Genomic DNA, 24,224 nt, shown 5'->3' with positions numbered 1-24,224 from the left:
ATGGAACTATAATATAAATTACAAGTATACCATTAAGTATAGCCCATAGCCTGTACCATGGTTCACTTGTGTGCCGTATACTTCTATGTTTGTTTGTTTTTCTGGTAGCTTATATCTAAAACTTTTATTTTGATGTTATTTATTTGCTCAGCATGTGTATGATATGTGACTAATGGGTGATGATTTATAAAGTTTGAAAATCACAGAATATAGAATCCCTTAAATGAAACGATTATGGATGCTGTGTAAGCGGTCAAGTGCAAAGCAAATGTTATTAATAGCGCATTGCCTTTGTGAAGCCCCACATTCCATTTCTATCCAACTGCAGTACCTCGTTTTCCATAGTGTAAGATTCCACACACATCCATCCACCCGTGGTAAGTACATTCAGGATGGGTCGATGCCCACCAACGTAAGACCAGTGGGGCCAGAATAAAAGTGATAGCCTGTTAAAGAAAACAAAATACAACAAAACACAACTGACCTTGGTGTTTCATTTCCTTCAGGTCCAGTCTATCTTTCATGGTTAAAGATATCCTTAGTCAGGAGAAATGGCTGCTGGTTTACTTACCTGGGCAGAAGAGAAGCTTAGTGGTTTGTGCAATATCTTTTTTTTTTCCTTCAAGATTTCATTTATTTATTTCTCCCCACTGTCTTGTTGTTTGCATTTGCTGTGTCTGTTCATTGTGTGCTCATCTTCTTTTTAGGAGGCACTAGGAACGGAACCTGGGACCTCCCATGTGGGAGGGAGGTGCCTAATCACTTGAGCGACCTCTATTTCCTCCTTTGTTGTGTCTCTCATTATGTTTGCCTCCTTGTGTCTCTTGTTGTGTCATCTTGTTGTGCCAGCTCACCACGTCAGCCTGTTGTGTCAGCTCATCTTCATTAGGAGGTACTGGGAACTGAACCCAGGACATCCTATCTGGTAGGCAGGACCTCAACTGCTCGAGCCACATCCACTTCCCAATATCTTTTAATAACAGAATCTATATCTAGGTTTAACCATGACCCTATTTGGATGGCAGGTTCCTTGGGGACACTCATTACCAATGTCTGAGGACTTGAAGATAATAGTCCAAAGTCAGATATATATTCCTTTGAAAGCAGGCTTTAAAATTTTATTAACTGGAAAAGCATCCTCACCGCTTTCCTCATAGACCACATTATTTCAGTTCAGAGATTCTCATATCTTTTGGAATGTGTTGAGTTTCACTTTGCTCTAGGGCAAATGAAATTTTAAACTGGGAACAAACTTACTCATTTCATTTTGTTTTTTCCCTGGCTTAGAAATTCTTCCTTATCTCTCCTTTCCTTCTTTCCCTCCTTTTTAAATTGCGGGTCAGAGTTGGTCCATGGTAGAATAACTGGCTTGACCTGGAATAGCTAATACAGAATAAAAAGAGCTCCATTCACCAGTAACAATTTACTGATTGTTCTCTGAGCCCCCTGGGAGGTGGGTGAAGGTTGTGACTCCTGTCGTTACAGCCAAGGATGTATGACAAGGTGAGAATTCAAACGCCAAGGGAGAATTCAAAACCAAGATATGTTTACTCTATAGAGAACAGCTTTTCCTGTCCCCTCAGCAGCTCAGGTGAACCCAGAGCCAGTGGTCAGGCTGGGCTGCACCGACCAAAACGTACATGTGCCTTTCTGGGCTGGCGTTGTCCCAGAAGGCCAGGACACGGGGAGGGACGCAATCTTCTAGCCACCCGGGAGAGCTGGAGAATTATCTAGAGGGGAAGTGTGGCTAGGGGAGGTGTGAGGTGGTGGGGTGGGCACAAGGTCTGAATGAAATGTGTAAAATTTAGAGCATTGAGAAAAAGGAACTTAGGAAGAACAGAGAAGCCAGGAAAACAGCTCTGGACTACTTGTATGTGTAGGATGGAGGGTGGGTGTGTTAGAATAGGATACAGGAAGGGTAGGCTTGATCTGAGTGCATTCCCTGCAATGTGTAGGTTTGGAAGTTCTGAGACTGGACTTAAGGAGATTGGGGCCAGTAGAAAAAAAGGCATCAAATCCAGACTGCCCCAAAGAACTGTCCTTTGAAACAGGAGCAGAAGGAGATAAAGGAAAAAATCTCCCATTGCTATGCTCTGACAATGTTTCAGGCACTGTGTACTGACTGTCCCTCCCTCCCTCCCTCCCTCCCTTCCTTTCCAGTTTATTCCTTCTAACAATCTTAGGATTGCTACTACTTTAAAGCCGAAAATTTAAGAGAAATTCAGTAGCTTGCCAACGTTTATGCACCAAAAGGAAAAAGGAAGATTCAAATTGAGATTCCCCTAATTCCCAAATCTACATTACACCACCTCTCTTCCAGAAAACGGAATGGAAAATAGCTGTGGAAACCCAACTGCCGCTCCAAGTTCTCTTGGATGGCGGGCCTGGGCTTACAGTTTTCTTCGTGTACACAGTCCGTGCCCAAGATGTCCATAATATCTGCTTCTCTACTCGGCCGGCCGGCTACCGGCTGCTTCGAAGAGGACTTGGTGGAGCAATGGCTTAGAAGAGGACTTGGTGGAGCAATTCTTCTAGGAGAATTGAGAAGGAAAGTCTCTGATCCCCGGACACTGCCCCTGGAGGAGAAAGTCCTCTGCCTGTGAAGTTACTTTCTCATGAGTTTCCTCTCTGTTTATCGTGCATGATTTAGAGCTAGAGTCGGGCTATCCAAGACCAGCTACATAACGTGCAGTTCCCAGTGCAAAACAATAATGCAGGGCCCCTGGTTAAAAAATAATGACTAAGAATTCCAAGACAGCGAAGGCGGGCCATTAGAGTGTTCTTGGTTCTACGTGACTGCACGGGCTGCGCGCCCATAAGGCCGACCCTGTAGGAGTGTGGTCCAACCAAGAGAGAGATTCACTGAGGACCTGCCTGTCCTCTGTTGACCATAGTTACTAACTCAAAAACCTCTGGTGGGATGGGGGTGGGATTCTGTTAGAAAGCAAGTTGAGGGAGGCGGCTGTGGCTCAAGCGATTGGGCTCCCATCTACCATATGGGAGTTCCAGGGTTTGATTCCTGCCCTACAGGGTGAGCTGGCCAGAGCAGAGAGCTGGCCCACACGGAGTGCTGATCCATATGGAGTGCTGGCCAGCGCAGGAGTGCTGGTCCAGGTGGAGAGCTGGCTCAGCAAGATGATGCAACAAAAAGAGACACAGGGGAGAGACAATACGAGACACAGCAGACCAGGGAGGTGAGGGGTGCAAGAGTTTGAGCACCTCTTTCCCACTCTGGAAAGTCCCTGGATCGAATCCTGGAGCCGCCTAAAGAGAAGACAAGCAGACACAGAAGAACACACAAATGGACAGAGAGAGCAGACAGCGAGCACAAAATGAGGGGGTGGAGGGAGAAATATTTTTAAAAAGAAGCAAGTTGATGGGAGCAGAGGTAGCTCAAATTGTTGAGCGCCTGCTTCCCTTGTCCGAGGTCCCAGGTTCAATCCTCAGGCTCTCCTAAAAACAAAACAAACAAACAAACAAAAAACCCAACTCTCATTGGGGAGTGGATATAGCTCAGTGGTTGAGCACCTGCTTCCCATTACCAGGTCCTGGAGTCACTCCCTGGTACCTCCAAAAACAACAACAACTAATAATAAAAATAAAAAGCAAGTTGCCCACAGCAGCTCTCGTACAACTCATTTGTTCTTTTGTTCTCTAAATCCTGAATGCAGCAGGCATTCGCTGGCCCCTGACTGAAGCCAGGCCCTGGGCTCGGGGCTGGGGGCATGAGAACAGTCCCCTCTGCCACATGCCCTCGGCACTCTCACCTCTACTCAGGGGAGCCGTGGCCCTGGGCAGAGGCTCAGGCCCCGGGCGTGGAGCTAAACGGCACTTGGTCTTTCCCTGGGAGTCTCCTCCCGAGCCAGCGCCCGGGCGTTGGCTGAGCGCGCACGGGGTGTTTGCGGGCAAGCCACGGGCGCCGATTCTGCTCGTTTTTGGGGAGAAAGTATTTAATGGAAAGATGTAGGGGTGCTCTCAGAATTGAAATAACCCGGTTTGCGGAGGGACAGGAACCCAAGCCGGCTTAGACCGTCTGGGGAGGAGGTAATAGTCCCGCCAGGATGCCACGGTAAAAAATTCTTTTGCTTTTTTTGGTTTTCTTTAAAACTCACATAGACGCAGAGAATCGAATTAAACACATTCCCGCAATCATGGAGTCCTGCTGTCACGGGTCTGACACATCTTTTAAAAAAAAGTTTCCATTTGCCTCTTTCATCCCATCCACCAGCTCTTGGTTTTTAGATGCCTAATTGGTTCTCTTTTGCGACCCCTTATTCTTGCTTTCTACTACCAAAGTCTCCTTTATCTCTCTGAGGGAAATTATTATGCTCATTTTAAAATTTGTCTTCTCCCTGGTTCACCGTTGGGAATTCATCTAAGCACCGATGTCTCAGTTTGTTTTCTTTTCTCCCTCTTTCATGTTTCCCGTCCAGTTCAGATTTCTTGGAACATCAGGCCCCGTGGCTGGTCACGTGGACCCGAGTTAGAGGGCTCTTAGCCCAGGCCCTAGAGTGTGACCCCTTGGAACTAGAGAGAAAAAGCAGGAGGATGCGTGCCAGACTTGGGGGAATGGTGGTTGATGTTGGGAGAGGGTCAGGGAAACAATAACCTCAAAGGGAGAGACGGCTGTTAATTAGATTTGCATTCCATCTCCTTATACCTGGGAGATCTTAAGGACCATCTCCCTTGATTAACCATTTAACCCTCGTGATGTGACCAGCGGGGAGGCCGAGAGGGGCACAGCGGGCCTGGGGGTCTGTCTGCATTTACTGTAAATTTTTTTTTAAAGATTTATTTTGTATTTCTCTACCCGCTCCCCCCCCCCCCCCCAGTTGTCTGCTCTCTGTGTCCATTTGCTGTGTGTTCTGTGTCGGCTTGCATTCTTGTCAGCGGCACAGGGAATCTGTCTCTTTTTGTTGTCATCTTGCTGCGTCAGCTCTCTGTGTGTGCGGTGCAAACCTGGGCAAGCTGCACTTTTTTCGTAATGGACAACTCTCCTTACGGGGCACACTCCTTGTGCGTGGGGCTCCTCTACGTGGGGGACACCCCTGCAAGGCACAACACTCCTTGTGCACATTAGCACTGCGCATGGGCCAGCTCACCGCACGGGTCAGGAGGCCCTGGTTTGAACACTGGACCTCCCGTATGGTAGGCAGACGCTCTACCAGTTGAGCCAAATCTGCTTCCCTACTGTAATTTTTGATGTACTCTCTGGTACTCTCGCCCTGATGTTTCTCTGTCGTCAGCAGCCACCCTTGATGGGCTGGATTTCCCCCCAGGAGTGGTGATGGCATGGGCAGTGACACACCCAGGATCAGGTAGGGGCAGGAGGACACCTAAATGAGATGTGTCTTATTTCCCCAACTTGGCTGTTGTCCACCTATCCCCAAACCCGCACCCTGTCTTCTTTAGGACCCAAGCAAGGGCTTCCCACAGTGTCTTTGCAGTAGTTTCTCAGAGCTTCCGAGCTCTCCATGGCATCTCCAGGGCTGCGCTCCAGGGGGGAAGGCTGCAGCCACGTCGCTTTGTGCTCTCCTCCAGCCTCGTAGTGTTCCAGGCTTGTGCTCTGCTGCTCGGCATTCATATTCATGGTACAGACGGCCTGGCTTGGGTCATATGGTCACACCCTGGCCAGCTTGGGGCATCTTGACCAACAGCCGTGGAAAGATGAATGTGACGGCTGGGGCAGGGGTGGTCACTTAATAGAGAATCAAGGTAATGACAGTTGAGTAGGAAGGACACCAGCCAGTGGAAGCCAGTGATGTCTTTCACATCTGCCCCAGCGGGGGACTGAACTGGGCCCTGTGGGTGCAAGATGGGTGAGACGTGCCCTCAGAGCTGCTGAGAGCTCAGTGAGGGACAACTCAAGGACAGCTCCCAAGTCCCCTCTTCACTACATGGGGCTTTAACCCTTCCTCTGTCCATGCTGACCTCACAACAGGGCACACCAGAATTTACCAAAAACCAGCAGGTTCATCTTTTACTTATCTCAGTCTCTCTTCCCCCATGGACTAGTTCTAAGTTCCCAGGGTTCTTTGCTTCCTTTCTCTCTTGTCACTGTATTTATTTACTCTACTGTGCCATCCTTTTATTGCTTGGTGTTCTTTCCAATATGATTTCATCTTTTGTAATCAATCTCAGTAATATACCCCTTGAGTTTTAGACCATTTGCTAAAATGGGCTACTTCATACCTTGACTTGACAAACTGCTTCCTGAGATTTATATATTGAAAGACTTAGGTTCTATCTCCAAATATCCCTAAGTAAAAGAATGCTTTGCTTATAGGGTGAAACCATCACTATAATACATTCTCTCACCGACCCACCACGGCATCCAAGGCTTGACCATTGCACAAGTGTATGGGTTGCTCAAGGAACTCTTCTCCTAGCAGCTTCAGCTATTGTCTCTAGCAATGATTTTTTAAAGTCAATTTTATTGATACATATTAATAAGGCATATAATCCATCCAAAGTGTACAATCAGTGGTATTTAGTATAATCACATATTTGTGCATTCGCCACTTCAATCCTTGTTAGAGCATTTTCATTATTCCAACAATATTAATAATAATAATAGTCAGGAAAACAAAGAAATTCTACCCTTTAATAATCACCTCTCAATCTCTCTGTGCTTCCCCCATTGTACATAGCTGCTATTCTGTTTCCATCTTTCTAATTTACTAATTTATATTTTTGCATATATGTAATACTTTTTGTCTAGTTTCTTTCACTTTTGTATATTTTTATTTTTTTACGCCTTAATGGGAGATTATTAATATATTCCTATACACTAATGTCCATATTTTGCTCTAGTTATATTTTTGCCTGATATTAACATCTTGTAACATTAACATACATTTGTTCAGTTTCAAAGAAAAACAGACTTATATATGCAAAATTAGTCATACTCTTATTTCACATGAGGTTTCACTATGCTGTGCTATACAGTCCCATGTTAATTTCTTTTAACTTTCTTTCTAGTGATATTCATGACCTTAGACTTTCCCTTTCAACCAACGTCATACCCATATATTAGCACTGCTAGTTACAAACACTGATGTGCATTCACCATTTCTATTCATTTCCAAAGATTTATGAGCAATAGTTTGTACCAATTCTGTACTGAATAACCCTCAACTTTCCATTCCCTAATCTCATTCCATTTTCTGGTGACCTATATTCTAGTTATTAACTCCATCAGTTTACAAACATACTTAGTGTAAACTAATACCTAGCAATGTAGCAATGATTTTATAAGTAGAAATGCAGTCTCCTGAGGATTGTGCTTAAGTTCGGTTTATCAATATCAGAATGAAGAAAAAATGTGCGCAAGTGAAAGGAGGGGCCGTCCTGAAACAGCATGCTATTTAAAATCTGTTAGATACTATCTACAAGAAGGCCAAAATTGAAATAACTGGCCGAAAACACCAAAAATTGGCAAGTATGTGGAGCAATCAGAATTCTTATACTTTTTTGGTAGAGCATAAAGGGGTATGACCGCTTTAGAACAAGTTTTAGCAGTTTCTTATAAAACAAAACGAACACCTACCTTATGACCCAGCAATTCCACTCCTAGGTATTTACTCAAGAGAAATGAAAACACTTATTCACAAAAAGACTTGCACAAGAATATTCATAGTAGCTTTATTCATAATAGTCAACAAACTGGAAACAACCCAGGTATCCATCAGTAGGGAAATGGATAGACACACTGTGGTATACTCCAACAAAAGATATTATTTGGTGATAAAAAGAATGGATTTGATACATGCAATAACATGGATAGATCTCAAGAATACTTTCTTGAGTGGAAAAGGTCTTATACTAAAGAGTACATATGAAGTTCCATAGTACAAGCAAATCTCTGGTGGAAAAAGAAACCACAGCAGTGGTTGCCTACGAGGAGGTTGGGGTGTTGATTGTCTGGGAAGGGCCATGAAGGAACATTCTGGGTGATGGACCGTCTGTGTCCTGATAGGAGTCTGGGTTATGTTTCATCTGCGGGGATGCTGGGATGCAATATACCAGAAACGGGTTGGCTTTTACAATGGGGTTTATTAGGCTGCAAGCTGACAGTTCTGAGGCCTTATACTAAAGAGGACATACGAAATTCTGAAAACATCCAAGTTAAGGCATCAAGCAATGCTTTCTCTCTGAAGACCGACACGTGATGGCTTTACTGTTCTCTCTTCCTTCTCTTCCGGGCTTCATTACTTCAGCTTCTGGCTGCCCCGTCCCTGGGTTCTGTTGATTTCAGCTTCTTGAGCTTATGGCTTTCTCTCTGTCAGCTTCTTGGGGTTTGTTTCTGTCTTCATCCTGTTTATAAAGGATGCCAATAAGAGGATTAAGATCCACCCTGGGCATCAGCAGAATATCCATGTCTACATAAAATAACATGACTTTAAAATGCTGTTTGACCTAAAGTAAGGGGGAAATGGAAAGGAGAAATGAGTTTATATGGCTACGAGTTTCTAAAAAAGAGTCTGGAGGCTGGCAGAAGGATTGCCCTCATGCACAACTGAGCAGAGTCAGAGAGACAGATAAAGCGGATACAACCCCCAGATATTGGTTCCTTTGAAGGCTAAAGAGACCCATGAGAGTTATGGCCATGGCCGATGGGGTTAACTACCAGGGCAGATGGCCCCTCTTTGGAAATGGTGTTTATGTGTGATGAATCTGGACTCAGATGGGATCTCCCTTCATAAGACTTTCATGCTAATGTGCTGGAGCTGCAGTTAACGTTGGGATTTAAGATATATTTAGGGGATTTGAATCTCTGGACTGACAATGTGATAGCCAGGTCCTGAACCTCAACAGACTCCAGCACCTACAATCTGATTTATTGGACTTACCGCACTCAGCTAAGATGGAGTTGAAGAAGGACAATCACCACACCATGGAGCCTAGAGTGATTACAACTGAAAATGGGAGGATTGCATCCAGCATCCATGTGGAATTTGAGCCTCCTCTTGACATAGAGGTGCAATGGACACAACCAATCCAATGTCCACATAGAAGAGGTGGTATTGGATTGAGAAAAGTGGACATGGTGGACGATGGGTATGGGGAAAGGCAGGAAGAGATGAGAGGTGGAGGTGTCTTTGGGACATGGAGCTGCCCTGGATGGTGCTTCAGAGGCAATCACCGGACATTGTAAATCCTCACAGGGCCCACTGGATGGAATGGGGGAGAGTATGGGCCATGATGTGGACCATTGACTATGAGGTGCAGAGGTGCCCAAAGATGTACTTACCAAATCCAATGGATGTGTCATGATGATGGGAACGAGTGTTGTTGGGGGGGGAAAGGGGGGGGTGGGGGAGCGGGGTTGAATGGGACCTCACATATATATTTTTGATGTAATATTATTACAAAGTCAATAAAAAAAAAAAAAAAAAAAAAAAGATCCACCCTGGGCCATACCCTACCAAAGTGATCTAAGCAAGAGAAGGTCCTGCCTGCCACAGGTTTATACCCCCAGGAATAGATTAGCCATCAGGACATGATTTTCTGGGGTCCATCCAGCTTCAAACCATCACAGTTACCTAAGTGTACACATCTGTCAAAACTTACCAAATACATATTTGTAACTAGTGCATTTTATTGTATGCAGATTTTACCACAAAAGAAAAGAAACTTGTAAACACATATTGAATTCTAGGAAAAAAACCCACCTGAATAAAATTTAGGATCTTTTGTCACCTTGTTTAACAATTCACTAAAGCCAGGAATTGATTCATATTCAGAGAACCCTATAAAAATGTCTTATATTACTGCAATATTTACAACAGCACTTCCAAATATCATCCAGTAAGCAGGAGAGGGAATTGAATTTGACTCTGGTTGTCGTATTTCTAATGTTGGTTAAAAAAATTCTGTTTACAATATCTTAAAATCAAGTCTTTTGCCAAAATCGCTGACACTGCCATGGAGACAGGTAGGAGGACACCCGCCAAAGAAGAGGTAAATGCCCAGACTTGAGGGTAATATTGTTTATGGAGCCCAGGACACCATATTGATGTAGTATTTGTGTAGAAACTCAGTACAGCTACTGAATGGAGCTTGTGTCAGTGCCAGTGGTGGTCTGCTCATGTACACTGAAAAATAACCTCCTTCTACTCATGAGAGGAGATGTCGCCACATTATTCCCTAAGCAACGAGGCCTTTACTTTTGCACTAAAGAACAACTCTAGAGAGTTAAGTATCTCATGAAACAAGATGGATCGAATCAGTTGCTTATACCTGGTGCTACAAGAATAAAACAAGACTTTCCTGAAACTAAGGATGGACTGAAAGCACAGATGGACTGGGGCTTCCCTGATTCTCTTCCTTCTTTTCCAGCTGTTCTACAGAAAACTTCCATCTGCTCATATGCTGGAGTGCTGGGGACTTTGATGGCACAGAAATTATTCTGCATATGTTACTCCACTTGGGAAACTCGGGAGCACTGATTTGAGGGCCCCTCGTGACCCAGGGACCCCAACACGTTGGCTGCATCGACTTTATTCCTTCATTGATGTCCTGCTTTCTTTGTGGTGACAGCGATCACACAGTAGCTATTGTTAGAAAGTGTGTTAGGAGCATGGGGTCTGGCTTCTTTCAGAGAAGCGAAGGGGTGATGGAAACTGAGAAGGGTTGGTTCCCACTCCTGGGGATGTGCCCCAGGCAGTCATACCATCAGCCCAGCCCCACTACAGAAGATAGTTAGTAGATTTTCCTAGATGTTCTCAGCACCTAGACAGGTACCTTTTGCACTAATGGGAAAACTTAAAGAAAATGTGTGCATCTAATTAGGAGAGTCTCAATTCAGTGGTATAATTCAGGTGGCATCCGCTGGTGCTGGTACTAAAGTCTAACCACAGGGAGAATCTTTTTTGAAATAGTATGCTTTGAGTAAGTCGTTTAGCATCTGTGGTGGTTTGGAACTGTATGTCTCCCAGAAAAACATGTTCTTAAAGTTGATCCGTTCCTGTGGGTGTGGACTCATTGTAAAGAGGACCTTGTGATGAGGCTACTTCAGCTAAGATGTGGCCCACCTCATTCTGGACGCGTCTTAATCCTATTACTGGAGTCCTGTATAAACAGAATGAATAGAGGGGGTGGGACACAAAGCCATAGGAGCCAAAACCTGAAGCAATGAAACCTGGGAGAGAAGGCAGGAACCAGCAGATGCCTCTATGTGCCTTGGCATGTGGTAGAGGAGCCAGGGCAGTCTGTCTTTGGGAAGAGAGCATCTGTTCGATGATGCCTTGATTTGAACATTCTCCTGGACTCCAACCATGAGTGAATGCCTTTACATTCCCTTTGTTTAAGCCACGATTATTGCTAATGTTCAATCCATTGGTCATAGAACTAAAAACAAAAATTGAGATGGGCCCGTTTCTTCTGCTCTGATTGTCTTAAAAATGTCAACACTGCTGGTTTTATCACCACTCAAGAAAAGCTCCAGAGTCGTGTGATACTGAGCCCAGGAAAATAATAAGAACTTCCAGCCTCCAAACCTCTTAGGGGATGGGAAGCAGATGTGGCTCAACCTCTTGAGCACTCGCCCGCACATGGGAGACGCCCGGGTTCAGGTCCTGGTGCCTCCTAAAAGAAGATGAGCAGATGCTGCCTCCCACTGCAACAGAGCAAGATGCTGCCACAACAGAGCTAGACACCAGCCCCACCACAACAAGCAGAGGCCACAAGCCAGCAGACACTGCAGCTGGTGGGCAGCAGATGTGGCTCAGGCCGTTGGGCACCCGCCTCCCGTGTGGGAGGTCCTGGTTCGGTTCCCAGTGCCTCCAGGAGGAGGTGATCGGACAGATGAGAGAATCATCTGGAGGTGGGGGGATAAATAAAAGTAAAAATTTTAAAAATTCTTAAAAAGTAAAACAACTTCCTGGGACTACTTGATTTCTCCTTTTTTTTTTCTTTTAAAAATGGCAGCTATCGCTGACACACTCCAATATCTGTTTGAATGAACATTTTACACAGTGTACAAAAAATGTAAAATGAAAAAGCAACACAATGAAAGGTGCCTGGGCACATTAAATCATCGTTGATCGTTGGAAATTTTTTGTCTGTAGAACCATTGATAAATTTTTGTGGAGACCCAGAAGTTTGGGATCTCATTCGAAAACCTCTACAGCCACAGAGTCAATTTAAAACAAAGCAAAAAGGACCACATTCACTATAAGCAGTTGTTTGAAGGTCTTGCCAGTGCCCCTCTTGTTCTGACGACACCTCTTGTTCCCACGTGAGTAGCCCTGGATTGCCTTTGGTGGCATCTCAGAGACTCTGTTTTCTTCTTTCTGACTTATAAAGCCAAATGCATTAAGACAAAAAGCAGAATGGTGCTCACGAGGTGGGTGGCGATTAGTCCCCACGAGGCACCCGCAGAGCCCAGAATCAGCTTTAGCAAAAGCTGTCAGGGGCCCAGTCCCATCCATTGGGCCTCGCGTGTTTCCTTGGGCTCCAGCTGCCCGGGACTGCATCTGCGTGCGCTAGGGCTTGCTCAGGAACTGGAGAAGGCCCCTCTGCTCTCACACTCCAGGCAGACTGGAAGAGAATTCCAGGCAGAGAATTAGCACAGTCTTCCGTCGGGGCGTGGAGCTCCCTTGACCCTCACTGCAGTGATGTCAAGGTGTGTGCTTTGCACCGTTTCCCAGAGTTTCCTCTTCAGCTTCCTTCTTCTCGGTGCATCATTCTCCCACGCCCTGATAGGTGTGGCTTGCCTCTCCTGAATAACCTACTTGTACTGAAGTCCTGGTCTCAGGGAACCCAGACAAGACACTTCTCAGCTTCGCCTCCCTCTCTATCCCCGTCCCCCCACTCACCAGACTCTGAAGCTCTTGAGTGCCATGTTTGTATAACAAGCGTCTGTCGCCCTGGTCACAGTTGATTGCACAGGGAGAGGGAACTGACCCAAGTTGGGCAATCAGGTTGCCTTCCCTCAAAAATCCGCAGAGGTGAACTGGGGGTGGGAGGGGAAGAGAAAGAGAGGGAGACAGAGAGGCAGGGCCACGGAGAGATGGCGAAAATCTTTCTCCAGGTGGGAATGAAACTGAGACAAATACGCAGGGAGCTTCACACAATTTCTGCCACATGTTCTGAGGAACTGAGGCAGTTCAGCTCATCAGCAGAGGGGAGCCGAGGTGAGGGACACATGGGGGTGGCTGAGGGGGTTGGCACAGCTACATTTCTGCTCTGCTGAGATACCCATTTTCTTAAGAATATTTTCGAATTTTGTTTAAGTGAGGATGATATGGTTTCTTTCACGTGTATCTATCCAGAACCTCAACTAATAAAGTTTTCATATCGAAATTCATTCTTATTAAAAATAAATTGCATTTTGGTGGCTGTTGTCATCTTGGCTCAGGAATTGAGGTATTCTTTGATTTTATTTTATATTTGTTAGACAGGCGGAATTACTCTGTGCTGTGTTTTGCCCCTTCCCTAGAAGACACATTAGTAAAAGAAGGAGATGCTTTTCCTTCCCCCAGAAAAGAGGAACGTGGGGCTTTCTGTCATGGGGTTCTCGTGTCCTTTGCTCTCTTGGTATCTGAAGGCAATGTCCTTCTCTTGGAATCGTAGAGGGGCAGGAAGCTGGAGTCCCCAAAGAAGTGCAGGTGTGTCCCCTGAGGGTTAGGTGCCATAGATGCAATCTGGGGAGAGGACCGCCGGGATTCTTGGGACCTGGACAAGGGCGTCTCTTGACCAGCACTTCTGAAGACACGGGGTGCAGATGACAGTGGGGCTGGGCCACTAGCCCTATGGTCCATAGAGGGCCCCTAGGAGGGCATCTCTGCAGCCCGCCCAGAGCAGCTGGGCATGGCCAAAGGGGGGAAACCAGCTTTTAGGTAGCAGAGAGAGAAACAAGTGGCCAGCCAAGACTGAAGAAAAGGCTTGTCCTCATTTTTTTCTGAAGCAAGTAAGCCCTGGGATTCCTACATACTACAGGGTGGTGGATTTGGAATAGTGTCTGAATTTGGCCATTCTAACCAACCTTGGCAAGTGGGGTGTAGCAGTTTGGCATGGTTATGAATTCCAAAAATAGATATTGGATTATGTTTGTAATCTGTTCTATTACTGGGCATGATTGAGTTATGATTTGGGCTTTGATTGGGCCACTTCATTAGGGCACTGAGCCCCCACCCCTTAGTGGGTGGGGACTCACAGATAAAAGGCATGGCAAAGGACAGAGTTGAGGGTTTCTGATGTTGGAGTTTTGATGTTTGAGTTTAATGCTGAAGACTTTAGCTGGAGTCCCAGCAAGTGAACTCACCGAGGAAAGAGAAGCCAGCCCTGGGAAGAAAGGAACCTTGAACCCAGAGAAAAGCAAGCCCCAGGAATGTAGGAACCCAGGAAGCCTGAACCCTCGCAGACGTCGGCAGCCATCTTGCTCCAAATAGACTTTGGTGAGGGAAGTAACTTATGCTTTAAGGCCTGGTATCTGTAAGCTCCTACCCCAAATACATACCCTTTATGAAAACCAGCCAATTTCTGGTATTTTGCATCAGCACCCCTTTGGCAGACTAATACATGGGGGCTGGAATTAGGATTTAATTTGATTGAAAGAATTAAAGAAGCTACTTTTTAGACTCCAAGTATGGTGGAAGAACTTATATGCCTGTTACATTTGTACAGTGGGTTAACTGATATGATAAAGGATGATCATTCTTTACTGTTGTATTTTGCCCTACAGTAAAATCGCAGAGACGTTTTTTCTTGGGGATGCTCATAGGTGGAAATATGCAACTGCTTCCATAATCTGGCAGTCAATGTTAGAATGGTGTGCAAGGAAAAGAGAATTGCCTAAGGAATGGAGGGTTGCTATTATACCAGTCAGAGAGCCAAATTAAAACAAGAGAAACTGACCCTAGGAAATGATTTTTGGATTCTGTTGAGATTTTCATGGAATACACAGTGTAGAGCCAAGACTTAGAAAATGGGCAGAAACAGGGGAAGATGGAGAGCCAGGGCTGGCCTGCACTGCCTCCCCCGCCCTGCACCCCACAGGACACGGGTGCCACTGCTGTCGGAGGAGTTCATCCTGAGTGTCCTTTGGTTTTTACGGCAATGGTACGGAGGCGGCGCCCTGGTGTGAGCATCAGATTGGACAGGCACGTGTTTGCTCGTGTCTGGCCTCCTGCCAGGAGTCGACCACAAACACCCGGCTTCTGGCCTACTGTGGTGGAGGGTGCGAGTCCAACCAAGACAGTAGTGGAATCCTCTAATATGGCTAGGGGCTTCAGCTGGTGGGCCGCCGAAGACCTCCCACCCACTTTGTCTACGTGCACTTTTATAATAAATGGCAGCCATCACTCAAGTGCGTGTGGGAATGTTGGTGATGCCCACTTTCCCAGGGTTTTCACCCAAATCCTCGTCTCCTCCCTACCTGTACAGTCTGTCCCTTCTACGGTCGCAAGCCTACTTCTACACCCGTAAGTCTGAAATCTCTGGTGCCTTTGCTATCTCCTGCCTCTCTTCTGAGTTTCAGACTTATATTCAATCAACTACTAAAGATACCCTTCCAGATGACCCTCACACTCATCTGAACTCATTATCTTTTAGGAAAAGTATTTGAAGAGTGATTCAGGTTGCAGACTCTGGAGTCACATGGATTAAAATCCCAGGTGGGCCACTTATTAGCTGTGCAACTTTGGGCAAATCACACCATAACATCTTGGTGGCTCTGCTTTTTGTCTATAAAAATGGAGATAACACCTATTGCATAGGGTTGTTTTGAATTAAATGAGGTAATAATACATGTAAAATGCTTAGAATATTGCCCAGCCCATAATAAACACTCAATAAGTCATTATTCAATACTAATCTCAAGCCCCCGCTCATTTGCTTAGCTTGGTTAATACACCTTGGTCATCCAGGCTGGAACCTTCTAGGTCACATCTGACTGCTCTCCTTTCTCCTCATTGCCCGTATTGTATCAGTTCCGGAGTCTCTTGATTCAACTTCTCAAACACCCCTTAAATCCTCCTCTCCAGTCCCACGGCCCCTTCCTTGGTTTTGGAGATGATTAAAATAGCCCTCTAACTAGTTTCTTGGGGTCTGAGTATTTCCAGATTAAAGAAAGGTGTGTGATTATTCCATGTGATAATAATAACAGCTAACATTCTGGGTCTCCCCTATAAGTGAGGAATGGTTCAAAGAGCTTTATATGGACTAGCTAGTTCATCTAATGGCCACATCCACCTCCGGAAAGAAGTACTTGATAGTCTCCTTTATGGAGAAGGGAAACCAAGGCACGGAGTACTCGGGTCACAGCGAAAGGTGGCTGAGGGGGGATTTGAACACAAGCTCTGTGCAGCCAGCATCCGTGCAGTTCCCCACATACCGCGCCCTCTTCAGATGCTTCCCGAGCAGATGCGGGGTCCCCTGAAGGCATCCTGGGTGGCGAATTTTAGAGCTTCTACATCAGAGCATCTTAAATTACGAAGTAGACTAAAGTGGAGTAATAGGAAGCGTGTGGATTAACAGTGTTCGGTATGTCAGATGGTCCTTGAAGCTTCTGGTACCCCAGGCGCCCTCGGGGAGAGAGGCGAGGCGACCGTTTGAGAGGATGGTGGCGACAGTGGCTCGCTTTGCTGCTACAGGTCGTTCACGTGTTACAGGGCGTCATCGATTTAACCGTAGGGCTGACTCCTAACGAGGAGAGACATTAGAGAGTCGCTGGTCATAGCCGAGCCAAGTGAAGTCCTCAAGGGAATTATCGAACCTTTGGATGTGCGTTCCCATTTCTGACCTTTTCCGTGATAAGTGGCTATCAGTTATAAGCCACCTAGAAAATTATAAAAATACACTTAATATGATTTTTCAGAGTAAAGGTGACCTTTTATCAAGGAGTGAAAGAATAATTGATTTTCAAAAGAAAAGCAGGTCATGGAGAGAGCATGTTGAAAACAGACCTTCGAAAATATTTCTAATGCTTTCTTTGCATTTCTGCCCCCTCTTCTTTTCATCCTTTCCTCTTTCCCCCTCTCTCCCTTCCTCTCTCTTTTCTACTTTCCCTCCCTCCTTCCTTCCTTTTGAAAATGCATTAACTATAAAACCTCATACCTGCATTCTTTAAAGTCCAGAAAGTGAATTTTCTAATCTGTTCCCAATTTTTCAAATGGGAAATTTGATTTTTAACCCATTCGTTAAAAATATGAAGTGCAACAACTTCCAATTAAGTTTTGCAATAACAGCCAATTGACATTAGAGAACACTGATGGATACCAGCCAAATTATAATAAATCCTTCATCTAGGTGGTAGATAGAATAAAAATAAAAGATAAGGCAGTCAGTAAGTACATTTCCTATTTGGACTTACCTGTCTTTGTGAGGGATATTTTTCACCTCTGACAGTTATCTGGACATTGTATATCTTGCCATAACCCACTGAATGTACTGAGGGAGAGTGTAAACTACAATGTAAACTATAATCCATGTGGTGCAGCAGTGCTCCAAAATGGATTTACCAAATGCAATGAATGTGCCACGACAATGAAAGAGGTTGTTGATGTGGGAGGAGTGGGGGGGGGGGGGAGTATGTGGGAACCTCTTATATTTTTTTATGTAACATTTTTTGTGATCTATGTACCTTAAAAAAAAGACAATTTAATTAAAAAATTAAAAATTTTTTAAAGATGGCTTTTAAATCACTATATCATGAAATACTAAATCAAGATTTTAAAAATAAAAATTATTCAATCACACTGCTCTCATGAAAAAATATTAAAATTACTTATAAGAGTTTTAATATCATGGATAAATAAATAATATTTTAAGCTATTGTTTATTTTTAAAAACTAAAAAATTTATGTTTCTGAAATAGCAATATAGAGGCAAATATATAAAATTTATAAATAAATATCTATACCTTAATGCTGTTTGAAATTGTTTTTCCTGATAAGTGTACCAGTCTGAAAAGTTTGAAGACTCCTGCTGCATTCTTTAAATGTATTTTTGTGATTGTCATGTCCCATTTAAAAAAACTTTAACTTTACAAAGTACTTAATCCTTTTTCATAGATTATTAACTTTCTGGAATCAAAATGATTGCTCTAATTAAATTCTTATTTCTTGTTTGTTTCCTTTACTCATGTTTGTATATATTTATTGTTTGCCTCTTGCTTTAAACTTTCAGTCTGTCTCAGCTTGTAGCTCGGTTCTAGCTTTCTCCTTGGGCTTTACAGTCTCTCCCCCCTTTCTAATTTTTTTGTTTTTAGTGCGGATTTATCCTGACTTTGCGTTTTCCGTTCTTCTCTAAACGCGTTCCAGCCCATTTCCTTCCTCGTGGCAAGCGCCTCTCTGCCCTGCCTTCTGTGTCCCCACCTTCCGGTTCTGCCTGACTGGGCCCATAGTTCCAGATCTCCCGTGTTTCTTCATCTCAGTGCTCTGGGGAGTATCTCGGCTGACTAGAGCATCACAGAGAAGTAGCTGGAACCATTAGCTTTTCATTTCCACTGTCAGATCAGAAATAGGATGTGGTGAGTCAAAGAGGAAGTGGTCAGCTCTGGCCCCGGGATCTTCGTTGAGCAGAACTGCCAGGGGGGTTCCGACCGCATAGGCGCCTGGAGGCCCTAAGCTTGAGCTGGGAGCTCGCACCCCTCCTGCTGAGGGAGCTCTTGATACCTGCAAGGATTGTCAGAGAAACACTGAATCATCAGCTGTGTATGGATGGGGCCTCGGGGGGATACAGAAAACGGTGGGCGTGTCCCAGGCAAGGTGTCCTGGGAGTGGATGGAAACGGAATTTAAAGGGCCCCTTGTTACAGCACTGCTCTAAGGGACAGACACGAGTGTGAGTCGGCCAGCCCTGGCTCCCTGCCCCGGGTTTTATTTCCTGTATCACCGAAGGTCCCCGTTACAAAGCCGTTTCCCTTTGAAAGTGCCCCGTGGCACCAGCTCCCGGCCCAGACTGTAAACACGAGGCTCCAGGGTCAGGTCGCGCGGGTCCCAGGCAGGGGCTTCCCGCCCCCGCTGCTGAGCAGCCAGGTTACTGCCCCGCGTGCCACGCCCCTGGCCCGCCTTCCTACGGGGTCAGCGCCTCCGCGGGGCGCCAGCGCGCGCGCAGGTCCGAGCAGGCTTTGTGGACCTGCTCGTGTCCCTTGGGGATTGCCACCCCGCAGTTTCAGAGGCCGCCGACCTCGGGAGGTCATCTGAGCCCCAGGCCCATCGGGGCAGCCGGGAAGCCAAGGAGCCGTGGGGGGGGGGGGGGGGGGACTGCTTCTCCATGGCTGAAGACCCCCAGCTCTTCTTCAATGTCAACGCGCTTCCCCCTGGAAGCCCGAGGGGGCATTTCCCGGGGTGGCAGCCCCTGCGCGTGTGCGCGCCACTGCGGCCACGTGGCCTCGCCCGCCAGCCTTCTCCTCCTTCCGCCGCGCTCCTCCCAGCCCACCAGGGTGGCGGTGTGGGGGGCGCTGGGAACGCCTCGGGGCTCTTCTGGGGGGCCAGTTCCCTTTGCTTCTCAGAATACCCCTCCCCCGGCCGCTGTAATCCTTCCCAGCGTGGAGAGAGCCAGGCTGGGGGGCTCCAGGAATGCGCGTCCCTTCTGTGCGCAGAGACGCAGCTCCGGCTCCTCCCGATCTCTCTGGGTGGCCCCGAGGAGGGCCGTCCCCTGCGCGGGACCCTTCCCTTCCTGCTGTTTCCCTGCACCCCACATCCCGTGAGACACTGAGCAAAAAATAGCAGTGATGCTCTCATGCAATTGTTCCGGGCTTCCCAGCCTCCTGGCCATTGTCTTTGAGTAAATTGGGTGGTTTGGATGGTTTGGGCGCCCTACGAAGAGAGCTGTCCTGCCGTACAGAGAGGTGCTTTTTACAACCATATATGTCTCTACCCGAGAACCAATAAATAATGCGGTTACTCTGGCGGGGTTGTCTTTCCATAGCTGCCCCTGGAGCCCTCTGGGCCCTGCTCGCTGCTTCTCCTGTTTCAATTTTCATCTCCTCTCGCTTTTGTAACTCAAGTAGCTGCTGGGGCTTAGGAACAGCTGACAGCCCGGCAGCACCTGGGGAAGAGGCGGCCAGAGCTGGCCCGTCCCCGCAGCTGTGAGTCACCAAGGTGAGCAAAGGATGCAGGCTGGGGGGTGGGGAGCCCCTGTGCCAAGACCAGATCCGGCCAGGCGCATGAGAGTGAGTAACGGCCTGGGAAGAGCGCCTCCCCGCTGCCATCCCACTGCTCCCGTGAACGGCCCTCCGTCCCTCCCCGCTCTGGGCCTGGCAGACAGTGGGCTGGCCACACGCTCGGGCCACTTGCTGACTCAGAAGCCTGGAAGGTCCCTTTAAAACCCATCACGTCCAAGCCCTTTACAGATGACGAAACTGAAGCTCAGAGAAGTGAGTCGTCCAAAGTCAAGGTGGCCCTGGGGTTGGACCCTGCTTGACACCTCAGCCAGACAGGGGCACCCCTCTATGCTCCCACCCCTGGGGGCCTCCCTGTCTGTGCGTGGGGCGTGACACACAGGGGCCCGCGGCGTGGGGGAGCCGTGGGAGATGGCAGAGGCCGCCGCTAGCTCAGTGCCTGTCCTCCTTGCTCTGCCGCCCCCTCGGCCTCCCCTTGGTGGACATCTCCAAACATGGGCGTTTTTCCTTCTGGGTGGACCCCAAACCCTCCACCACCTCAGCCCTGGGCGAGGGGCAGGCCTGCGGCTGGCTGTTCCCCTCCCTCCAGCTGTCCTTGGATTATGTTGTGCCCGGAATTCAGGCAGCCGAAAGGGGCTCGGAGGCCAACGCGAATCGTGTGGCCGGCAGCGCTGGGGTTCAGAGCCGAGCGCCACAGCCGCCCAGATGTCGTAGGCTCTGGTTTATCCTATCGTTAAACGCCGGGGTGGAAGTTTCTGGGAATGTTCCTGAAGGTGACAGCAGAGACAAATGTCGCCTTCCTTTCCTCAGGAGGCATCTTCGCTCAGAGCCCTGGAATGCCACGCATTTGTTTGTCTCCGTCCGACGGGCAGGCCGTGTCCCTCTCTTCCTCTGCCTTCTTCACAGGGCTCCGCATGCCGTCGGCATTTAAAAAATGATAAAAAGTGGTAACAGATGAGCCGGTGCCCTTCACCTGCACGGGTTCCTCCGCTGTGGGGCGGGTTGGTGCCCGCCAGGCGGCCCAAGCCTGGAGAGAGGGAGAAGGACATTCACACGGGGACCATACAGTCCCCCAGAGACGGGGCGCTCAATCTGCGCCCCCGGGAAAATGCGCGGCTTTGCCGTTTCCCTCCTTTTTCTGCTCCTGTGAAAAGGGCCTCCGCCTCGCCCGGGCCACCCAGGCGATTTCTTCGTCTTGAGGCCAGTGTCAGCTGGACCCAGTCAACATCTGACGCCGTGCTCGTGACCTAGGCATTTCAGAACCGCTCCATGGGCTGACGCCGCTGCCCTTCTGGAACATTCTCTTCTTTGCCCACCAGGATTTCTGTCCCACCATTGTTCAACCTGAGACGGCCTTGTCCGATGGTTAAGAACAAGAGCCACTGGGGGTTGCTAGCCAGTCTGGGTCTGTAGGATGCCCCCCACTCTTGGCTCCCCTCTTCTTATTTTTATTTTTTAGGTATGCAGCCTTGCCTTTACCTGCAGCGGCCTAGGCCGTGCAATCCAGGTGATTTCTCTCAGTTCTCTGTTCAACCAGCTCCTCCCCGTCCTGTATTTTTTGTTTTTGTTGTTGTGTTTTTCTTTCTTATAGAAAAGGTGAATATACCGAGGGGAGGAAACCTGCCTGGGGTGCTGAGGACGGGGAGACAGGCTTTATGGTGCATATTGAATCTCCGCCTAGGCCCATTTTACAGGTCAGGTAGCTGAGGTTGGGTGAGGGTACGTCAACGGCCAGGTCACGGTGGGTGGACGCAGCTCCGTGTGCCCGTCGAGCCTCTGAGCCGGCAGAGGGACGTGGAGGACATTTACTGAGGGCTCATCCTGAGAGAGGAACCGACTCGACCCCTTCTCGTCTTGGGGCAGCCCTGTGAGAAGGGAGCTATTGCCATGGCATTTTACAGAGGAGGAAACCTCGCTCAGCCGAGGAAAGGGCCTCCCTGAAATCGCCGCTCTGGGTCGGGAGCTGCTGCCGCAGCACAACAGCCCATTCCCGGGTTCCAGGGGCATCAGGGATGACTGGGTGCTCCACCTCTGCCCGGAACGGTCCCCGTTGCAGCCTGGAACGGCCTCATCCTGGGAGACCTGTCTCCAGGGCAAACCACAAAGCGGGAAGGGTGTGGCGGGTTAAAATCCCCTCCTGCTCTTCCTCTTCCTCTCCCACAGGGCCGTGTCCTGCTTTTGATCTTCTCAGCCACTGGGACTTGGGTCATATCCTTGGGAACAACAAGGCGCTGGGGGCAGAGAGCTGAGCTGAAGTGGGAGGCTGCTGTCAGGATGAAAGGGGGTGAGTCCCGAGCGCAGGGCCGGGCGCGGCGCCGATGCTCACGAGGGCGCAGCTCCTGTTAGCGGGGCGCGCTGCGGAGGGCGGGCCCAGGCAGGGCAAGCCGAGGGGGTCCTGGAGGTGGGCGCACCCCGCTTCCCTTCTGGGGTCCACCCTGGCCTGCCTGGGAACGGCAGGGTTGCTTGGCCGCTCGCAGGGCGCGGGCTTCGTGGCAGGTCATCCGGCGCGGGGAAGGCCCCCGTGTTCCCGAGCAAGGGCGTGGGGGCGTCGGGATTTGAATCCAAGCCCGTCAGTCCCCAGATCTTGCTTGAATCATGAGCCTGTGCCACTGCCTAAGGGGAGAGGGGAGGGGGCCGCTCCCAAAGGAACCCCAAGAAAGCAAGGGGGAGGCGAGGCGGGAAGAGGCAGGGTGAGAAAACGACACCTCGGGAGGAGCTGGGGTGCGGCGAGGGGTGTCCCCCGACTGGGGGTTCCCACGTTTTAAGCCTCGCTCTACGCTTGTCCACGTGTTGACAGGTTCAAGTCTCCGGGCCAGCCGCGAAGGCCGGCGGGGTCCTCACCGTCATCGTTTTATAAACAGCAGTGAGGCACAGAGGGGTTAAGAAATAGGTCAAGTTCACGGAGACAGAAAGGAGCTTAGACGTACCAGGCCTGGGGTCAAGGCTGACCAAGTGCAGAGTTTCTCTTTGGGGTGAGGGAGGTGTTTTGGCCGTGGCCGGTGGTGACGGCAGCACAACCAAATGTGAATATAATTCACGCCCCTGAATTGTGTACTTGCAAGCGGTTCCAATGGGACGTTTTAGCTCGTGTGTCCGTCACCACAATAAAAATTAAAACGAAAACACAGACCCCGGAATCGTACATCAAGAATCAACTATGGACTTTAAGTAATAATAAAATTCTAGTAATGTTTCGTCAATTGTAACAGAGGTGTCACACCTGCAAAATGTTGTTAAAAGGAACAGCTGTGGGGGGCTGGGGAGCATATGGGAACTGTCCTTTCTGCATGGTTTTTTCCCCTGTACATCTACAACAGCTCTAAAAAATAAAGTCTATAAAAAAAAAAGAAGTATGCCCAAGGTCATTGTCACTGAGCCAACAAGTGACGCAGCAGGGATTCAAGTCAGGCAGTCTGGCTCCAGAGCGGGGACCCTGAGCCTCTCGGCCACACCGCCCCCTTCCTGCCTCAGCCCAGGGAAAGAGTCGGGCTGGGTGGGTGGGCACCGGGTGAGGAATTGGGACGGGAGCAGGTGTGTGGGTGCACGCCGAGCGAAAAGTGGCTCCCGGAAAACCTGTGGCTCCCAGAGCCCCACAAGTGCCCCCGCCCCCTCCCACTGCGTCTCGAGCCTTTCTAGAGGCTGCCGGCTAGGTCTCCTTTCAGGAGCACCGGGAACGCGCCAGGCGCTGAGATCACCTGCGGGCCCCGGGCCAGCCGGCTGTTGAGGAAGCAGGCCTGTGTGCCCCCCTTGCACCTGCGTCTGATGGGAAATCGGGGGCCAGAGGAGCAGCTCAGGAAAGAACCTGTGCTGGGGAGCTGCCCGGCACCAGGTGCGTGGGTGAGCGGCCCCACCTCACCCCTCTGACAAAGGGGAGGCCCCGTGAGTCAGCAGCCGGGGCGCTGCCCCGCCCGTCCAGCCCGCCCGCCAGCACCTGCCCTGCCACTACCTGCTCACCCCGCCGGCCATTACTCACCTGTCTCGTATTTGCTCCCCTCCCTGAGTCTGCCCTGGGCTCGTCCTGGGACCCGGCCCGCTATGACCCATTACATCATGAAAGGCCCACACATCAGTGGGTTGAAACGCCTGAGCAAGAAAAACCCAGCAGCAGCCACAGTTGACAGTCCAACTTGAAAAGAGAACCAGAATCACTTTTT

Source organism: Dasypus novemcinctus, chromosome 22 (genome assembly GCF_030445035.2).
Source record: "Dasypus novemcinctus isolate mDasNov1 chromosome 22, mDasNov1.1.hap2, whole genome shotgun sequence".
In the NCBI taxonomy this organism is placed as follows: domain Eukaryota; kingdom Metazoa; phylum Chordata; class Mammalia; order Cingulata; family Dasypodidae; genus Dasypus; species Dasypus novemcinctus.
The sequence above is the reverse complement of the archived record's forward strand: the minus strand, read 5'-3'. Positions refer to the sequence as shown.